At 44.7% G+C, this 18,264-nt stretch overlaps 1 long non-coding RNA gene across 1 annotated transcript; it reads right to left on the bottom strand.

Moving 5' to 3' along the window:
- Positions 1 to 1,187: 1,187 nt before the first annotated feature.
- LOC128352119 (uncharacterized) lies at positions 1,188 to 17,969 on the bottom strand. Its single transcript, XR_008320214.1, has 2 exons — positions 17,152 to 17,969; positions 1,188 to 1,737 (listed from the first exon to the last, which is right to left on the bottom strand). It is a non-coding gene; the product is annotated as an uncharacterized LOC128352119 (long non-coding RNA).
- Positions 17,970 to 18,264: the final 295 nt, after the last annotated feature.

Genomic DNA, 18,264 nt, shown 5'->3' with positions numbered 1-18,264 from the left:
GCTGTGTTGCAGGGCGAGACCCCTGTTAGCGCAGAGGCTTGAAATGTTGTAAGGGTACAACATTTGGGGCTTTTTAATTTAGAAAAAAAGGTGACCAAGTGGAGACTTGATAGAGGTCCATAAAATTATGCATGGTTTCGAGAATGTGGATAGGGAGTAGGTCTTCTTCCTTTCTCACAACCAGGGATGCCATGAAACTGACTGCCTGGAAATTTAGGACCAACAAAAGGAAGCACTTTTTTCACACCATTCATAATTAATCTATGCCACGGGATGTGGTGATGGCCACCAGCTTGGATGGCTTTAAGCGCAGCGTAGGCAAAATTCATAGAGGCCCGGTCTATCAGTGGCTACTAATCCTGATGGCTACAGGCCACTTCCATGTCCTGAGGCAGGGTGCCTCCAAATACCAGTTGCAAGGGAGCAATGGCAGAAGAGGGGCATGTCGCCTTCCTCTCTTGTCTGTGGGCTTCTCAGAGGCTCCTGGTGAGTCACTGTGTCAAAGAGCTGGGCTAGATGGGTGATCCAGCAAGGCTGTTCTTACAATGACTGCCCTTCTAGAGCTCCTCTGCCCTCCAGACAGCCCTAACAGATGCACTCAGCTAATCTACAGAGGCCTTGTTCCACATCCCTCATCAGCAGAGGTGCAAAGCCAGCATGCAAGGTGAGGACATCACCACCTAGTGCATGTCACCAGGTGGTGATGTCATTAGCCTGTGTGCCAGCTCTTTGATGCCAGTGTGATAGGGGCAGAGGGAGATGAGCAGACAGCTCCAAAGGCAGGTGGCACACAGCTCCCCCAGCCCTGGCCCCATTGCATGGCCCATGTTCATTGTACATGATCACCCCATGGTAGATCCGCCCCTGCTGGGCTTATGTATGTTGCCTATAATATTATCCTCATTTTAGCTTTTGAAAGCTGCTTTGTGGGATGAAAAGTGGGATAAAAATATTTTAAACTAGCTTTCAGTACCCGGCGTTGCTCGGGTTTATAGTGCATGTTTCTCTTTGTTATTGCATCCATCTCCATTTTGTGGCTATACCAGTTGTATATCTGTCTGTGTGAGGTGGTTGCTGGATACCCTGTGTTACTCATAGGGTCCTGGGCAGTCACTATGCAAAGTTTGGCCCCAATAGCTCAAAGGGTGTGGGGATGATTAGGGAACAGACAGACATTCAATTGTGTGTGTGTGTGTATTTATATTTATATTTATATTTAAGTCACAAATAAATGCATAAGCCTTCACTGTACAAGACTATATGAGTGAGGGTAATTTCATGGGTGCCACTGCCACAGCGTTGAGGTCTTATTTCTGATCCTGTCCACTCCACAGCAGCACCTCAGCAAACAGTTTTGCACTTTTCTCTGGTAGTTGCATATTACTAATGGACATAATGAGGCAATAAGCAAAGAGAGAGAGAGAGAGAGAGAGAGAGAGAGAGAAGACATTTCATTGTTTTTTGCCATAACACAAACCACATTTGCAGTCCTGATGAAGATTTTGCCTGTCTGTCTCCATCTTCTGAATAATAGGACATTGGAAATTGACGATGGTGACTAATAGTTTTTATGTCCCATCCACGCACGTTTCAATTACTTATGTAAGCCTGAGTCATTCCAAAGCTAAGCCTTTGGAGAGAAGAGAAGGGAAGAAAGTGGAAGGTGGTCAGGAATCTCTCCACACAATTGCTTAGTGCCTGGTTGGTTTGCTTGGCTGGATCACATGGTCTGCCCTTCTGCAAAAAAAATAAAAAATAAAAAAAGTTGGCTTACTCTGTTGTGGGAAGTGCAGAAACATTCCAGGTCTTAACTAAGGACTATGTGTTTGCTACAAAAACTATCTGGAAAACCTAGGGCAAAAACTTATAGTGGTCCCATGATCAGCTTGTTTTTACACAAGTATATAAGAAGATACCCACAATGGCCCACCAGATGCCTCTGGGAAGCCCACAAGCTGGAAATGAAGGTGTGCTGCCTCTTCTGCTGTTGCTCCCCTGTAAATGGTATTCAGAGGCATCCTACTACTGAACCTGGAGGTAGCATGTAGTCATCATGACTAGTAATAATTGATAGACCTATCCTCCATGAATTTGTCTAATCCCCTTTCCAAAGCCATCCAAGCTGGTGACCATCACCACATCCCTTGGCAACACATTCCATAGACGAATTATGTACTGTGTAAAGAAGTGCTTCCTTTTGTCAGTCCTAAATATCCTGTCAGTCAGTCTTATTGGATGGCCCTTGATTCTAGTGTTGTGCAAGAGGGAGAAAAACAACTCTCTGTCCACTTTCTCTGCATCATTTGCACTTTCACAAACTTCTGCCATGTCTCTCCTAAGCAACCTTGCTTCTAAATTTAAAAAAAAACACCCAGGCACAATGCTGTAGCCTTTCCTCATAAGGATGTTGTTCCAGCCCACTGATAATTTTGCTTGCCCTCTTCCACCCCTTTTCAAGTGCTATAATCAGGGGCACATCAAGGTAATTTGGGTGCCTGGACTGCCCAGCCACAAGGTCCCCCCCCCGCATGAAGCCCTACGGAACCTCCTTTGAGGGGCCCGTCCCACCAAAGCTCCACTTTTTTAAAAACCCTCTTACCACGTCCTTCTCCCCCCACTTAACAGCGTTGGGTCTGCGTTCTGGGTCAGTTTGGACCAGGACTGTGGCAGGAGCAAGGTGTTAAAGGGTCACCCCATGCAGAGCTGTCACCAGCTTACATACTGCGCAAAGTTCCATGCATGTTATATTGGAATGTACACGCAGCGGCACAATAGTGCTCTTTGCACAAATGCAAAAACTGCATAGAGTTACACAAAGAGCGGCCATTGGAAATGATGGCCATTCACTGTGCAACTCTGTGTAATTTTTGTGTTTGAGCAAAGAGTGCTACAATGCAACCAGGTGCACGTTCTGTTACAACAGAGCTGCACAACTTCGGCTCTTCAGCTACTTTTATACAACAACTCTCAAAATCCCCCTCCACAGTGGCCAATAGTCAGGGAATATGGGAGTTGTAGGCCAACAGCTCCAGGAGCTCTGAAGTTGTGTAGCCCTGCGTTACAACATGCACGGAACTTTGCACAGTATGTTGACCATTAACATTTGTGGGCCCCAAGGGGAAATAGTGTATGGGGCCCTGCATGACAAATCAATGTTGTTCTAGCCCTGTTGGAACCAGAAGAATCCCTGTTGCTGTGCTATAGGGTGGAGGAGGCATGGGGCCCTGAGAGACTGCACTGCTGCTCCCCACATCATAAAGCCCTGCCCCCATGCTAAAGCCCTGATCTAGATCAGGCTCTCCATGCCTGTTGTTGGGCATTAAAAAAAATGCACTCAAGCACTAATTCTGCATGTCTGGTAATAAGTGTGTTTGACTTGACTCATAACTCCTGGCTCCTACTTCCAGATTCTTGGCTCTTGCTTTGTATGGCTCATCTGTGACACAACCATGATCAAAGAGCAGGCTTTATTCCTCCCAAATGAATGAATGTAATCTAGAGGTTATTCTCATGATAGGGGAAAACCAGGCTAAGGGAGTCCAGCCCGATTTTCCCCCATCGTGGGAACCACCGGGCTCATGGGCATGCCCGGTGGTTCAATGGCGGCTAACCTGCCAAAGTAGCCCTCCCCTAAAATTAGGTTAGCGGAGCAAGTACTCTGCTAAAACCATTTTCTTGATCATGAGACGCTGTGGTGTGGCTCCATGCTGTGGCAACTCATGAGTAGACCCCCAACCAGGAGGCTACAATAAGCCTCCTGGCCTCGGGGGTCTCCCAAGTATGCCCCGTGCACTCCCGTGGGGAATCCTGAGAATTCCAGGGGCCAGATGGCCCCTGATCCCCGCTGCCCCTACCGGCTCCATGACAGAGCTAATAATTGGGTGGGCAGCCAACCTGCTCAGCTTGCTTGTGTGCGCGGATAGCAGGTTAAGCCCGCTCTCCCCAGGGCTGTACACATGGATCGTGTGTAGAGCCTCCTAGTCTCTTATATGGGAGAAAGTAATGCACTGTGTGAGAGGGGAAACTGCCTTAATTTCACTGTTTCTGGTGACCCAAACTATTAAGAAGCCTGGACCTATTTGCATAGCCCCACTTCTTCATCTGCATAGCTCCAATTCTGGGTTCTGTCGCTTGGTCGCAGGCTAGAATGTGATTGAATGCTGGGAATTGGTGTTTAACTACATATAGTAGAGCTGCACAACTTTGGCCTTTCTGCAGATGTTGGACTGCAATTCCCACCCATCCACCCCAACTATTGGCCATTTTGGCCAAGGATGATGGGAGTTATTTCATTCATTCATTCATTCATTCGATTTTTATACTGCCCTTCCGAAATGGCTCAGGGAGGTTTACAATTAAAAACAGAAAACATTTAAACCAATAACAATTAAAACAAAAATATAAATATGAACACCAATTAAAAACATCTTTAAAAACAATTAAACTATCAGAACAATTAAAACCCTGAAAACCAGGTTAACATTAAAAATAATTAAAAATAATTAAAAACCCTGAAAAGCCAGGCCAAACAGATGGGTTTTAAGGGCTCTCTTGAAGGACAGTAAGGAATTACGATCGCAAATTTCTGCTGGGAGTGCATTCCACAGCCCGGGAGCAGCTACAGAGAAGGCCCGCCTCTGAGTCGCCACCAAACGAACCGGTGGTAACTGGAGACCGACCTCCTCAGATGACCTTAATGTGCGGTGGGGATCATGTAAAAGAAGGTGCTCTCTAAGATATCTCGGACCCAAGCCATTCAGTTGTATTCCAACAACTGCTGGGGAGCTGACATTGTGCAGCTTTGACATAGATACAGAACTTCCCACCTCCCCCACACACTTCTCCTTCTGTCCCATGTCTCAGATGGACATCCAATGGTACTGCAGCCATTTGAGAGAGGCATGAATTCCACCCCCCTCCCCCAATTCTTAATTATGTCCTGTCTTTTACTGCCAAAGTCAAAGGGCGTATTTAGCTATAAGGATCAGAAGAAAACACACATATTTCTCCCCAGACAAAACTAATCCTTTTGTTTGTAATTGTGACACTGCATGAAACTTCTCAGCATTCGATGGAGTTACAGCGATTGCCGAACGGAAAGGCCAGCATGTCACTCTGACAAATGAAGATAAGCGCCAGGTTTGTTAATGCAGATGGAAAATTACCAAGAGCTCAGCAAATGCTAGAGTTTGGAGAATGTTCAGGGGGCTGGGGGAAGGGAGGGAGGAGGGAAAAAAGTGAAGCTGCAAAATAATAAGGATTCGGCTGTGAATAGCTGCTGGCAGATGGAATCCACATTTTGAAATGGCCCCTGGCTTTGGCTTTTCTCAACAGCCTGTCATTTGTACTGATTTTCCTCTGACATCCTGAAGAGCTCATTTTGACATTGAACTGGGAACGACTCAGTGACTCAGCCATGTCTCCACACACGCATAGCATTTTGTTTGCTAAGGGGGAAACATCAAAACTGGGACTCTGAAAGTATTGCCTCATTAATATTCTTCTGGGTTAAGTTTTGGAGTAGATTATGTTTCCCCTAAATCCCCTCTTTAGCCCTACTAATGGTGCAGCGGGGAAATGACTTGAATAGCAAGCCAGAGGTTACCGGTTCAAATCCCCGCTGGTATGTGGTGTAGTGGCTAGAGTGCTGGACTAGGACCGGGGAGACCCGAGTTCAAATCCCCATTCAGCCATAAAACTAGCTGGGTGACTCTGGGCCAGTCACTTCTCTCTCAGCCTAACCTACTTCACAGGGTTGTTGTGAAAGAGAAACTCAAGTATGTAGTACACCGCTCTGGGCTCCTTGGAGGAAGTGCGGGATATAAATGTAAAAAATAATCCTATATAATAAAATGGTTGGGTACCTGCGTCCGTGTCTTTTTCGGGTGTTCTGCGCATGCGTGGTGTGCGCGGGGAAGCCGGGCGAGGCGGCAGAGGCCCCAGGTGGTGCCGGCCCCGGCCGGAGGAGGTGGTGGGCCCGGGCGGGAGGAGGCGGCGGGGGAGGGCGGAGAAGGCGGCGGGCCCAGGGGAAGCTGGAGCCCGGGGGAAGCCGGAGGAGGTGACGGGCTGGCAGCCAACATTGGGCTCCGCAGCGGCGGCAAGACCGGGCTCGATGGCGGCGGCGGGCGCACTCAGCCCCGCCGGAGACGGGGGTGGGGGAAGAGAGAAAGTTAGCTGGCCCCAAAGGTCTACTAGCGCCCGTTAATTTAACGGGCTGAAAGTTACTAGTAAATAATAATAATAATAGTTACTGAGGTTCAAAATATTCCTTCCCAGCTCCCATAGTAAAACCAGAAGAGCCCAACATATCCCCTTGTTCGGAGACCTTGGCGCTTTCAGTAAGACCATTTCCATCATCAGAAGCGTTGTGCCTTGGACAAGTCTAAGAATCCATGAGGAGCAGACACAGCCAGATTATGACATGCTAAGGCCCTAAGCTATGTCAAGCTTAAAAGGCCCCATAGCGTTACAAAAAAAATATTGTTCTAACAAAATGGGCAATTAAAATAGAAATAATAATGCTTTGTTTTTAATGGGCAAAGTTGCAACAAAATCTTTGTTAGAATGCTAACAAAAATAGTTGTCTTGCAACAGCCTATTTGCTCTAGAAATACCTTTAAATGAAAACATGTTAAGTAAAAGCTGAAATTTAATCTTTTAAAATGATCTTTCAGAGCCTCTCATAATGTGAGGCCCTAAGATGTAGCTGAGTGGGCTTGTTTCTAAATCTGGCACTGGGTCTGAGGACTAGGTCCTAATCAATGCACAGTCTGACCCTAAATACATACAGGTAGCCCAATATGTTTAGCAATGCTTGATGATGTTAAATTAGTAGTCTGTTTCCAACACAATTCAAAGTGCTGGTTCTAACTTTGAATGCCTAAACAATTTAGGACTATGATACCTATAGATCACATCCTTCTTGTCTGTCTACTAATTTTTTTTTACTTCTATGCTATTTTGCACTACCACTTTGGAAACCTATCTCTTTAACCAGGCTTTTGGTTAGGTTTAAAGGTAAACTGTGCCATCAAGCCGATTTCGACTCCTCGTTTTAAATTGCCTTGAATTGGTTTTTGTTGTTATTTTTTATTTTTGTTGTAAACTACCTTGAGACTTCGTGATTTGGCAGTATAAAAATATGATGAATCAATGAGTGAGTGAGTGAGTGAGTGAATAAATGAATACATACATACATACATACATATATAATGTAGCCTCAAGGAGGATTACAGCACATTTAAAACAATGTAAAACAAAAACAATATAAAATTTATATTAAAACACAGAGACAGAATTTAAAATACCATTTAAAATCCATAAACAAGCACAGACAGCCATAAAAAGTCATGCAACAGATTTTCCTCTCATTCCACAAAGGCACACCTGAATGAAACCATCTTCAGCAGCAAAAGGTCAGGAGGGACCTGAGGGAATGGGTCTTCCCGGAATGAGCACTCCATAGCCTGGGGCAACCTTTGCACTCATCCACTAGAATGCTGGAAGGCAGGAGCAGGTATTGTTTTTGGCCACCAATTGGACAGATATATTGGGCAGAGTCAGGCAATCCTCTAAAACAGGATCACCCTGTGGATGTAGAGCAGGGGTGGCCAACCTGAAGCTTCGGCTGTTGTTGAACTATCATTCCATTCCTCCCCATCCACAATATGGCAGAGGATAATAGGAGTTGTAATCCAGCAACAGCTGGAGAGCCTCTGGTTCACACTACCCCGGTGTAGAAGTTGCAGGTTGGTTTAGAAAGGAGGACTCGGGCAGCTGGGAGGGTGGGCGGTTGGCGGCGGCGGCGGCGGGAGCAATTTGTTGCTACGATGATGGGGACATCAACCGTCGTTTGGGGCACTTCAGCTACTTTGGCCAACATGGCTGCCCGTGTCTGGGCAGCCGTATCTTTTTCGGCGGTTCTGAGCATGCGCTCTGCGCATGCCCAGAACTGCCGAAAAAGACACGGGCGGCACGGGATCACACACAGGGCTTTTATTATAGAGGATTGAAAACAGCTACTTATGATTGTGTATAATTGTGCTTCTAATTGTGTTCTAAGCACAATCCTTTATAAGTAATTGAGCAGGAAGCCAACTTTAATTGAGAAACAAGAGTTTGAAATGTATGACTTACTAAACATAGGCTAAGAAAACAATAAACAGGCTAACAGTCTCTTATACAGAGAGAGGTAGAACTAGGGATGTGCATGGAACTCGTTCCATACACTCCCAGGAGAGCGGAGTGGTGGTGTTTCTGCATGTGTGCCGTGTGCATGTGCGTCGGCCAATTCCGTGCCGACACTGACTGGAGCTGCAGGGAGGCACCCTGCAGCCCTGCACGGCCACTTTTTGTGCCAGTGCCAGCAGGGGCGGGGAGTAGCAGGGCGGGGGCTGGCAAGTAGTAAGAAAACCTCCGAACAGGCTCAGTTGACAGAGCCAGTTTGGCGCTCCTAGAATGGAGTGCTGAACGATTCCATGCACATCCCTAGGGAGAACCTCTCAGTTTGAATTTTTAAGTCAGCAACTGAGAAGGTGATAAACAAACACAGTGACACACACACACACCAAGCCAGTACACAGAAACATTCAAAAATATACAAGCATGACTTAGATCAAGAACAGAAACAGAGAGGCTGTTCTTATGCACAGCAAGACTGGGCTATGGTGCATGTGAGACCCACCGGCAGCTGCACTTTGGCAGCAAACCCACCCAACAGGCCTGCCTGTTAGCCGAAGTTAAGGGCACAAGCATGCCCTTAACCCAGGCTAAATGCTTGTGTGTAGGAGGAGCAGCCTCCTAGCCAGTACTGGGGGGGTCCCCAAAATGCACTGTGCACTTGGGGTTTCCTGGGGGCTGGGATGATGTATCCTGGCCCCTGGGATATGTCATTCTGGGGGCCAGCCGGTGTCTATCTGGGCAGCCAGTATCCATCTGGGCGCACAATATGCACAACACACACACCCAGCACAGACCTGCACAGTCTGCAGGGGAGGTACGTTTCAGCAACCTTCCTCCCTGCATGCCCAGAGGCGTATCTAGGGAAAATAGCACCTAGGGCAAACACTGAAATTGCGCCCCCTGTCCAAATATCTGACACCCATCTTTAAGATAACTTTACCATAATATCAGCTGAAAAATACAAATCAAGCTCATTAATCTTTTAATATTTAAAAAACTAACTATTTAGCTGGAAAATGACAAATTTCAGTATGCTGGGGCTCATGAAATACCCAAATACTATGTGGAGGTGTACTTGGAAAACTAAACAGAAGTGCCTGTCTAATTCTTTACTATGCATTGTAGCATCACTATTACATAAGTTTTAAAAATAAATGGAGAATTTGACTTTTCCCAGATACTCTGAAAATAATTAAAGGATATGCAGAGTAAACTGTGTCACTGCTTGGAATATATTCTAGTCTTTCAGAAAGACAGTTAAAATGAGAGAAAGAGAGCAAGAAACTCCCAGTGGGCCTTAATACTAAGGATTTCACACTGATTCAAACACAAAGTCACCATTAATAGCCATATTATTAAGACATCACATTTAACTCACTTATCACAAGAAGCAAAGTAAGAGCAAGTGAATACAATCCTAGCTCATAAGCTTCAGCTCGGTATTCACAAGCCCTGATTCTCTGTACATAGTGCCAAACTAAATATGTGTACAGTGATTTATATTATATTAAATTTTTAAAAAACACATTTTTACCTGTAACCCCTTTGGGGCGCTTCCTAAAGGCTGTAGGGGGTCTGCAAAGATTCCCCCTCCCCCTGCTGGCCTCTAGGGCCTCACAGGGACCATTTGAGCATGTGCGGTAACCATTTTTAAAAATAAATTTTGTTTTTAAAAAATGGCCACTGAAAACAAAATGGCTGCTGCACATGCTCAAATGGCCTCTGTTAGGCCTGGCATGGCCTAGGCCTGGCATGGCCTCACAGAAGCCATTTGAGCATGCACGGTGGCCATTTTGTTTTCAGTGGCCATTTAAAAAAATTTTAATTTAAAAAAATGGCGCCTCTCCTTCAAGTGGCACCCGGGGCACATGCCTTGCCTTCCCTATCCTAGATACACCCCTGTGCATGCCTGGTCACCCTTCTCACTGATAGTGAGAAAGGGCCCAATGTCTATAGCAAATCCCAACAGTAGAAGACAGTTAACTTAATTTCCAAAGCTCTTTCAAATTCCACAATCTAATGCTGTGCTTCACAGAATAACTGAAATATGACCGAAAACAAAATATTTCACTAGAAAGGTGAAGTATAAATTTGGGGCTTGAGTCCATTGGCCAGTCTTCAATTTAAAAAACATTGCCAAGCTCTTACCGGATTATGTTGCACTTCTGCTCTAAAAAAAGCAGGCCTTCCAAAACTTTTTCTAGAACTCTTGCATGATTTACTTAGAAATATTAAGAACAATTTTCTGGGCAGATATGTAGATAGTTCTACAACATGTTAATTTAACTTGCATTTAGAAATGGCAACAGCCCCACTTATGGGATGGGCTTTTTTTTTTTTTTTTTTAACTGAAAGCAGCTTTAACATCCATAGGCTACATTATGCTGGAAATGGGAACCAAGATTACAAGCACTAGTTGACCTCTTTCCAGATATTATGTTGCATGAGCGTACAGATGTCTGTACATTCGTACATGTTTTTGTGTGAATGGCTGTACGTGTGTTCATTTTAAAAGTGAATCTGAGTACAGGCCCCTCAAATGCATGGTACAGATCGGAAGTATACTGCTCTATCTGTGTTCAGCATAATATGTGAATAACGGTACCTGTGTACAGATCTGTACCTGTGTACTCTGCACACCCATATGAGTGCTGAACATAATGTGTGAATAGGGCTTTGGGAGACAAATAATAAGAAGTTTGGCCAGCCTCCAGTTCCATATGCACAAGCCTCTGAGGACGATTTTGAAAACTATGCATATAGCTTATATTTATTTTCACTATCTAACAGACTGCAAGGTTATGGGTTGAGTGTATTTTGAAGGGGAAGAGCTTCAGCCATACCACACAGCCTTTCCCCACCCCCATTCCCCCAATCTGTCTCCGGTCCCTTTCTGAGCAGTTAAAACGAGACTGCAGTAGCAAATATACAGATAGCTCTTGCTCCCAAATGGCATAATTTGAGGTCAAAGAACCAGGGTCAAATTAGATGTGATGTTCAACATGTCATCATCTTTCTGTATTTTGCTGTTGCTTTTGCTGTAAGATAAGAACTGGTAACTGCAGGAGATGTTCATCCTGATGGGGATGTGGCTGTAGCTCAGTGGTCGACCACCTGCTTTGCATGCAGAAGGTCCCAGATTCAATCCCTGGCATCTCCAGGTAGGGCTGGGAAAGACACCTGCCCAAAACCTTGGAGAGCCACTGCCAGTCAGCCAAGACAATCCTGAGCTAGATGGACCAATGGTCTGACTCAGTAAAAGGCAGCTTCCTATGTAACTCATTCAGTCCAGAAGCTCATCTTTGGCTGCAAAGAACCTCATTTTTAAGTGAATAGATCAGGCATCAAGAAATGGGGTCTTCTGCTGACCCACTTCCAGCTCCCTAAGCAGTACTGCTGGCTTTCCAGCTGCCAATCCAGAGGCAGGAGAGATGTGAGAATGTGAGTTGCCATCTGTGAAAACAGGACTCATCAGCAGCCTTTTCCCAGGAACTGGGTGTCAAGGCCTTGAACCTCCACCCAGATTTCATTTACAAAATGGCCCTTCAAAAAAATCTAATTTCTGGCCAGGCAGGTCTATAGACATTCATGTGGTCCTTAAAGTTTAATGGAATTCTATTTCAGTTGCGGTTTACTCTTGGGCACAGCACAAATTCAGCTTTGTATAGATCTAGTTTCAAGAGCCATAACGAAGGAGTGTGCTCTTTCCATGGTCCAAAATATTGCCATATCGTCCTCGTTGAACTTGGAGAGGCGCCACAGAGCGAGCAAACTTTTCCAGCAAGGAACTGACTTCACGAGAACGCCTGGAATAACACAAGCTGGCTGCGGTGCCTAGAGTGACTTTACATTCACTAATTAATTACTTGGGTAGCATGTTTCTCATGAATCAAGACATTAAAAAAAAGACAGCTAACTAAATGAGCTGCAGATTTGAGTCAGACAAGACATGCCATGGAATTAATGTATCTCTCTGTGACTTTGATCATTTGATTCCAAAGAAATAGTGATAAGAAGAGAAAAATAGGTTTAATGCTGATGTTATGGTTCTAACCTTTGGTTCTTTTTTCTTGTGTTGCCTGTTTCTAATAATTCTTGACTATGTTCCATCCAGTTCAAGTTAAGCATATTGATGCTGCATTGATTGTAGCCTGTGCTTTAAACTTGTTGAGACTCCTTAAATGTGTGTGGCTTTGACTAAAAAGCCAATTGAACAAAGTTGTATGGCAGGGGTTCCCAACTTAGGTCTTCAGATGTTGTTGGACTACATATGACGGTATATAAATATGATTGATGAATGAATGAATGAATGAATGATACTCTGCCCTGGGACTGTTGCAGACTTGTAAGTGGCCCTGACACTCTTCAGAACTGGCAGTTGTACAAACAGTGCTGCCACAGTTTTCCCTATTGTAATGAATGAGAAAACCTGTGGCAACCACTGAATTGTTAGAAGTGAGAATTCTAAAGCATTGTTCTTAGCACTACAGAAACCACTTTTGGCCACTAGAGGCATGAGGAATTATGTTAATAGGTCTCTCTTGGTCAGTTAAGAGTCAGAACTGTTCAGGTATTGTTGAAGGCTCGTGCCTGTTTGTGTGTGTTGTTCTATGTCTATCTCAGTATGTGATGTATAGTCTCTTAAGAAATCTTTGTTTTTTGAACTCAACCTATTGTCTCCAGAAAATCTCTTGAGCTAAGCCTCTTTACCACCAGAGCATGCGCTGCTGTATGAGGATTTTAATGTTTCTCCTCACACCTTGCAACATGAATAGCATCAGGGCTGCTTATTAGTCTGTAGTAGCTCTGTGGAGCCTTATGGTGATGTAATCCTGAGTATCGTGTCAGCAGTATTGTTAACACTTATATACACTATTCAACAACAACAACAACAACAAGTTCTCAAAGTGGTTTACACAGCCAGAGAAACAAAGGAATGTCTTCTGTCCCCAAAGAGCTGACAGTCTAAAACCAGGAAGACACAAGGAGGACACCAGCAAACAGCCACTGGAAAACACACCTCTGGAATAAAAATAAGGACAGCTAATCTCACCTTGAAAAGGTGCTTCTTTGCCCAATATACAGGAACATAACTTTCAGCACAGAGTAGAAACGCTGAGGAGTGTTGCAGGAGCTCATAACAAAAAAATGATCCTTGTTATGAACATAGGAGTGTTACAAGAGTGCCTCCAGTTTCATTCATAAAGAGTGGGTAAGTATGCAGATAATCCTAATAAAGAAATTGAGCAAAGAGGCACCTTTAAAAAGTGGCAATTCTCTTTACTGAGCAGGGGGAGAGGAACTGGCCCTATCCATCCCCAGCACAACATCCCTTCAGCGGCTGTTGCTGGTGTCTATCTTATGTTTCCTTTTTAGATTGAGTCCTTTGGAGACAGGGAGCCTTTTTATTTATTTATGTATATCTATGTACACCACTTTGGAAACTTTTGTTGAAAAGTGGTATATAAATATTCATCATATTCGTATTCAAAGGTTTGTTGCGAACCTCCTTGAGACATTGATTGGAGGCACTTTATAAATATGCTAAATAAATAAATACAATTCACTATTCTTGCTTTGTGCCTGCCCGCCCCCCTGCCAAGTGAACTAACGTGGCAACCTATAATTATTCATCTTCTTTTTCATTTTGTCCAGTTGGATTGTGGCCTGCTTCTTTCCTTTGATGATGCCACTGGGAATGCGGAGTGAGAAAAGTTGAGGGTTTTACTGTCGCCGTTTCCCAAAAAGCAGATTTGGGTTGCTAGATCTCTCAAGGCTTAGAACTCAGTTTCAGGCAGGGGAGTTTGAGAGCTCAGGGGTGGCAACTGGCAGAGAAGGAAGCAGAATCTGTCATCACTTGATGATTACAAAAAGAGAGAGATCAAGCCACTCCTAGCTTATATTCATGCAGGATTATCACCCCTTTCCCCTATGTATTTTCACAATATATTTATTAGGCCTCATTGGTGCCTGCCTTGAAATCATTCTCTTCCACAGAAAGAGAGAGATGCTGAGGCAGAAAGGACATGCTGGAACAAGGGTAGGGGTGTAGCTATAACTGGGTGAAGTGTGTGTCGGGGAATATCCCTGGGCCTGTGAGGCAGGGGACCCGACTGGCTGAGTGCCAGCTTACTCTTTGCTCTTCACTGTTAAGTTTGTATTAATATATGAGGTGAACGTAGTAAATATATATGTTTAAAATGTTTCAGAGCCAGGGCAATGCATGCACGCACACAAGTGCGTGTGAAAGTGTCTGTATGTGTGGGGAGTATATGTGATACTATTTGCATAGGAGTGAGAGAAAGGCCATGCCAAGGATGTTTTGTTTTTCACCATCTCTTTACAGTTCTTCTGCTGTAAAGACACAGGGAGGAGGAGGAGGTGGAGGAGGAGGCAGGGGCCCAAGGGCCCATCTTGGCTTCATGTCCCACAGTCCACTCCAACGTTGCTACACCCTTGAACAAGGGAGCGAGTTCAACTTTAGGAGAGGGATGGAGTTGGGCTTTGTGAAAACAGCCTGTCCATTTCCTGGAGTTGTGTTATTTCCTTGTCCTGGTCTGGAGACCCCAAGAAGGAGAATAAAGCCCTGAAATGTTCTGTCAAATGCTGGCAAGCCTTGAAAAGGTGGCAGGGCAAAGAGAAGGGAAGAGGAGATTTAATACCTTCTAAAGTTAGTTTAGGTGCGAATGACAAGGCATGCCTATGTTTACTGCTGCCTGCCTGTCTGGTTACTGTTGCCTGAGGGGGGCCAAAGGAGATGTTACTTGGGATCCCATGACTGGGATTCCCAATGCTTTTTCTGTTACAGAAAGCAGCCACGGGGGTCCCAATCCAGAGTGGGGCTGGAGCACAACAGGCACGGGCCTTCTCCATTGCTGCCCCGAGGCTTTGGAACACGCTCCCTGATGAAATAAGAGCCTCCCCATCTCTTACAAGTTTTTAAAAGGCAGTCGAGACACATTTGTACACCCAGGCTTTTAATTAGATACTGTTTTAATAGTTTTATTTATTTTATTTATTGTTACATTTATATACCGCCTTTCATTAAAACAATCCCAAGGCGGTTCACACAAAAATTAAAACAAGACTATTAAAAATACACAATAAAAATATAAGCTAAAATACAAAAACACAGATCTGACTAAAAAGTTTTAAAATACAAGTATAAAATAACCAATTAAAATAAAAGGAAGCAGCAGTAGAGACAATTATATAAAAGCCTGGGTAAAAAGCCAAGATTTCACACGCTTTCTAAAAACTGTGATGGAGACCGAGGAGCGAATAGAGCATTCCAGAGTCTGGGGGCAGCAACAGAGAAGACCCTGTCCCGCGTACACGACAACCGAGCCTCCCTCATTGTCGGCACCTGGAGCAGAGACCCCTCAGATCAGTTTGATGGTTTTTAATATTTGTTTGTTTTAATATCATTGTTTATCATTGTTTTAAATTTTAAATTGTTAAACCTAATGGCGCAGTGGGGAAATGACTTGACTAGCAAGCCAGAGCTTGCCGGTTCGAATCCCCGCTGGTATGTTTCCCAGACTATGGGAAACACCTATATCGGGCAGCAGCAATATAGGAAGATGCTGAAAGGCATCATCTCATACTGTGCAGGAGGAGGCAATGGTAAACCCCTCCTGTATTCTACCAAAGACAACCGCATGGCTCTGTGGTCTCCAGGAGTCGACACCGACTTGACAGCACACTTTAATGTTTCAACCTTTTTACTTCTTGTTTTTATTGGTGTTTTTTTTTTGTTAACTGCCCAGAGACTTGCATTTTGGGCAATATACGAATATGTTTAATTAATTAATTAATTAACCTTTCGCCTCGTGCTATTTCGCACTGAAAAATTTACTCCCTCCCCTGAACCTGCTATTTGTCCCAACTGACAAATTTTACATACATTTTGTCAAGTTTGGCCTTGAGGTGAGAAGGGAAATTTGTGGAGTAGCATGGTGGCTGTGCACCTCAGGCGCTTTCCTGAGGTGATGTAGCTTAAGTGGGCAGTGAAAAATCGTACCCACCTCCCCAAACCTGCTATTAGTCTCAGTGGACAAAATTTACGTAAATTCCATCTAGTTTGGCCCTGAAATGAGAAGAGAAATTCACTGATTACCATAGTGGCTGTGCAGTTCCCAGGCATTTTCCTGAGGTGAAGTAGTTTAAGCAGTTTAAGCAGCAGGGCCAATCGGGGTGGGTGGGCCTGGAGGGCTATTTGGCCTGGGCCTCAAGACCAACCAGGGCCTCAAATTTGGACAAATATTCAAACTATGTCTTGCTCTTCTTGTGGTGCCTTGTTTTGTTTTCATTTTGTTTTCATTTGTCGTCATTTTTTATTTTTATTATGGCTAGGGACCTCAACAGTTGGAAGTGGCCCAGGCCTCTCTGGACCTCTGAGGGACTGCTCAGCAACTACTGTCAGAAAGTGTGTAAGAATAGGCTATGCCTCATATAAGCGTGGAGTAAAAATTGAGGGCTTTGAGGCACTGGGAGGGACAGGGTTTCCAAACTGGTAATCTGGAATATCTAACTCTTCAAGTAATCTGGAATATCTAACTCTTCAAGTAATCTGGAATATCTAACTCTCCAAGACCCTATTCAGGGTCTCCAAAGCTTTGAATGCAGAAGAACTATATGAGGCAAATATGCCAAGCAGTACAGTAGTTGGAATAGTGAGGAGAGGGAAGGAGTGACCTTTCCTGAGTTGAAATCCTTTTGACGAAAATCCCTCAGCAACCACAAGGAAAAGACAACAAGGTGACAGACATTACAACACTGATTTGTGTCTTACAGGAAATAAGCAGGAGCCCTTGTCCCATGATCTCATGGGGGATTTTTCACACACACTGCTTGTCAATTGCTTTCAGTCACTCAGCATCTTCTTACATGAAAGAGCATCTGAGTGAAGCCTAGAAAACAGAGCGATGTTTAAAAATCATCAAGAAGCTACTGTGTTTAATGACTTACTGAGATGTAATGCAGGAAATAGGTGAAGTGTCTGTCTCCTGACCTCCTTTTAAAAACACACACACTTCACTGCAGTCGTGGAGCATTCCAGATTTGTTCAGAGCAAGGGGGTGGGGTGCTTGACTTTCCATGGGGTGCTTCCTTCACACCCTCTCTGAGCTGTTTTTGGCTGACATGTTGAGCAAGGGGACACAGATGGCTTGAGCACTTCCCACACCTCTGCATGCGCATAAATACCTGTGATGGGACTGTACCACAAGGCTGCCGCACTCGCGGTAAGGACTTCAAGCACACAGCAGCATGGCATAATGCCCATTGGAAAGAATGGGCATCATGTTGGCATCATCATCATCATCAAGGTATGTCAGCTCAGCAGAAGTGTAGCGATAATTGAGCGAATGGGTTCAAATAACGGGAGAGAAAAGCTGGTCTTGTAGTAGCAAGCATGACTTGTCCCTTTAGCTAAGCAAGGTCCGCCTGGTTACATATGAATGGGAGACTAGAAGTGTGAACACTGGAAGATCTTCCCCTCAGGGGATGGAGCCACTCTGGGAAGAGCAGAAGGTTCCAAGTTCCCTCCCTGGCTTCTCCAAGATAGGGCTGAGAGAGATTCCTGCCTGCAACCTTGGAGAAGCCGCCGCCAGTCTGTGAAGACAATACTGAGCTAGATGGACTTATGGTCAGACTAATTCTCTGGCAGCCTCCTATGTTCCTAACCCGGGCCCCCAGCTCCTGAGGGCCCCCCAGCTCCAGCCCTCCCTATTTTCTTCATTCTCTCCCTCACTCAGTGAGGCCATTGGGGAGAGGGGTGAACACAGGCCCCCTTTCCCCTAGCTACACCCCTGCAGCTCAGTAAAGTTGCGTGCACACAAGTTGCATTGTGCATATAATGTTCTAAAAGAGTTAACCTGTTATTTTCAATGGGCTTACCCTTGCATGACACAATTTGTGCAATTTTAACATTAGAAGAATTTGCACAACTTGCATGCATGCAATGTACCCTTGCACGGTATGTCAGCCAGTATTTGGTTCTTCCACTGGTAGGAAAGCAGGTGGGGAAAGCAGACTCTGGATCATAAAGAGGCCTATGGGGAAAGGGTTTATCATTCATTC

Source organism: Hemicordylus capensis, chromosome 1, assembly GCF_027244095.1.
Source record: "Hemicordylus capensis ecotype Gifberg chromosome 1, rHemCap1.1.pri, whole genome shotgun sequence".
NCBI classification, from domain to species: Eukaryota; Metazoa; Chordata; class Lepidosauria; order Squamata; family Cordylidae; genus Hemicordylus; species Hemicordylus capensis.
The sequence above is the reverse complement of the archived record's forward strand: the minus strand, read 5'-3'. Positions and strand labels throughout refer to the sequence as shown.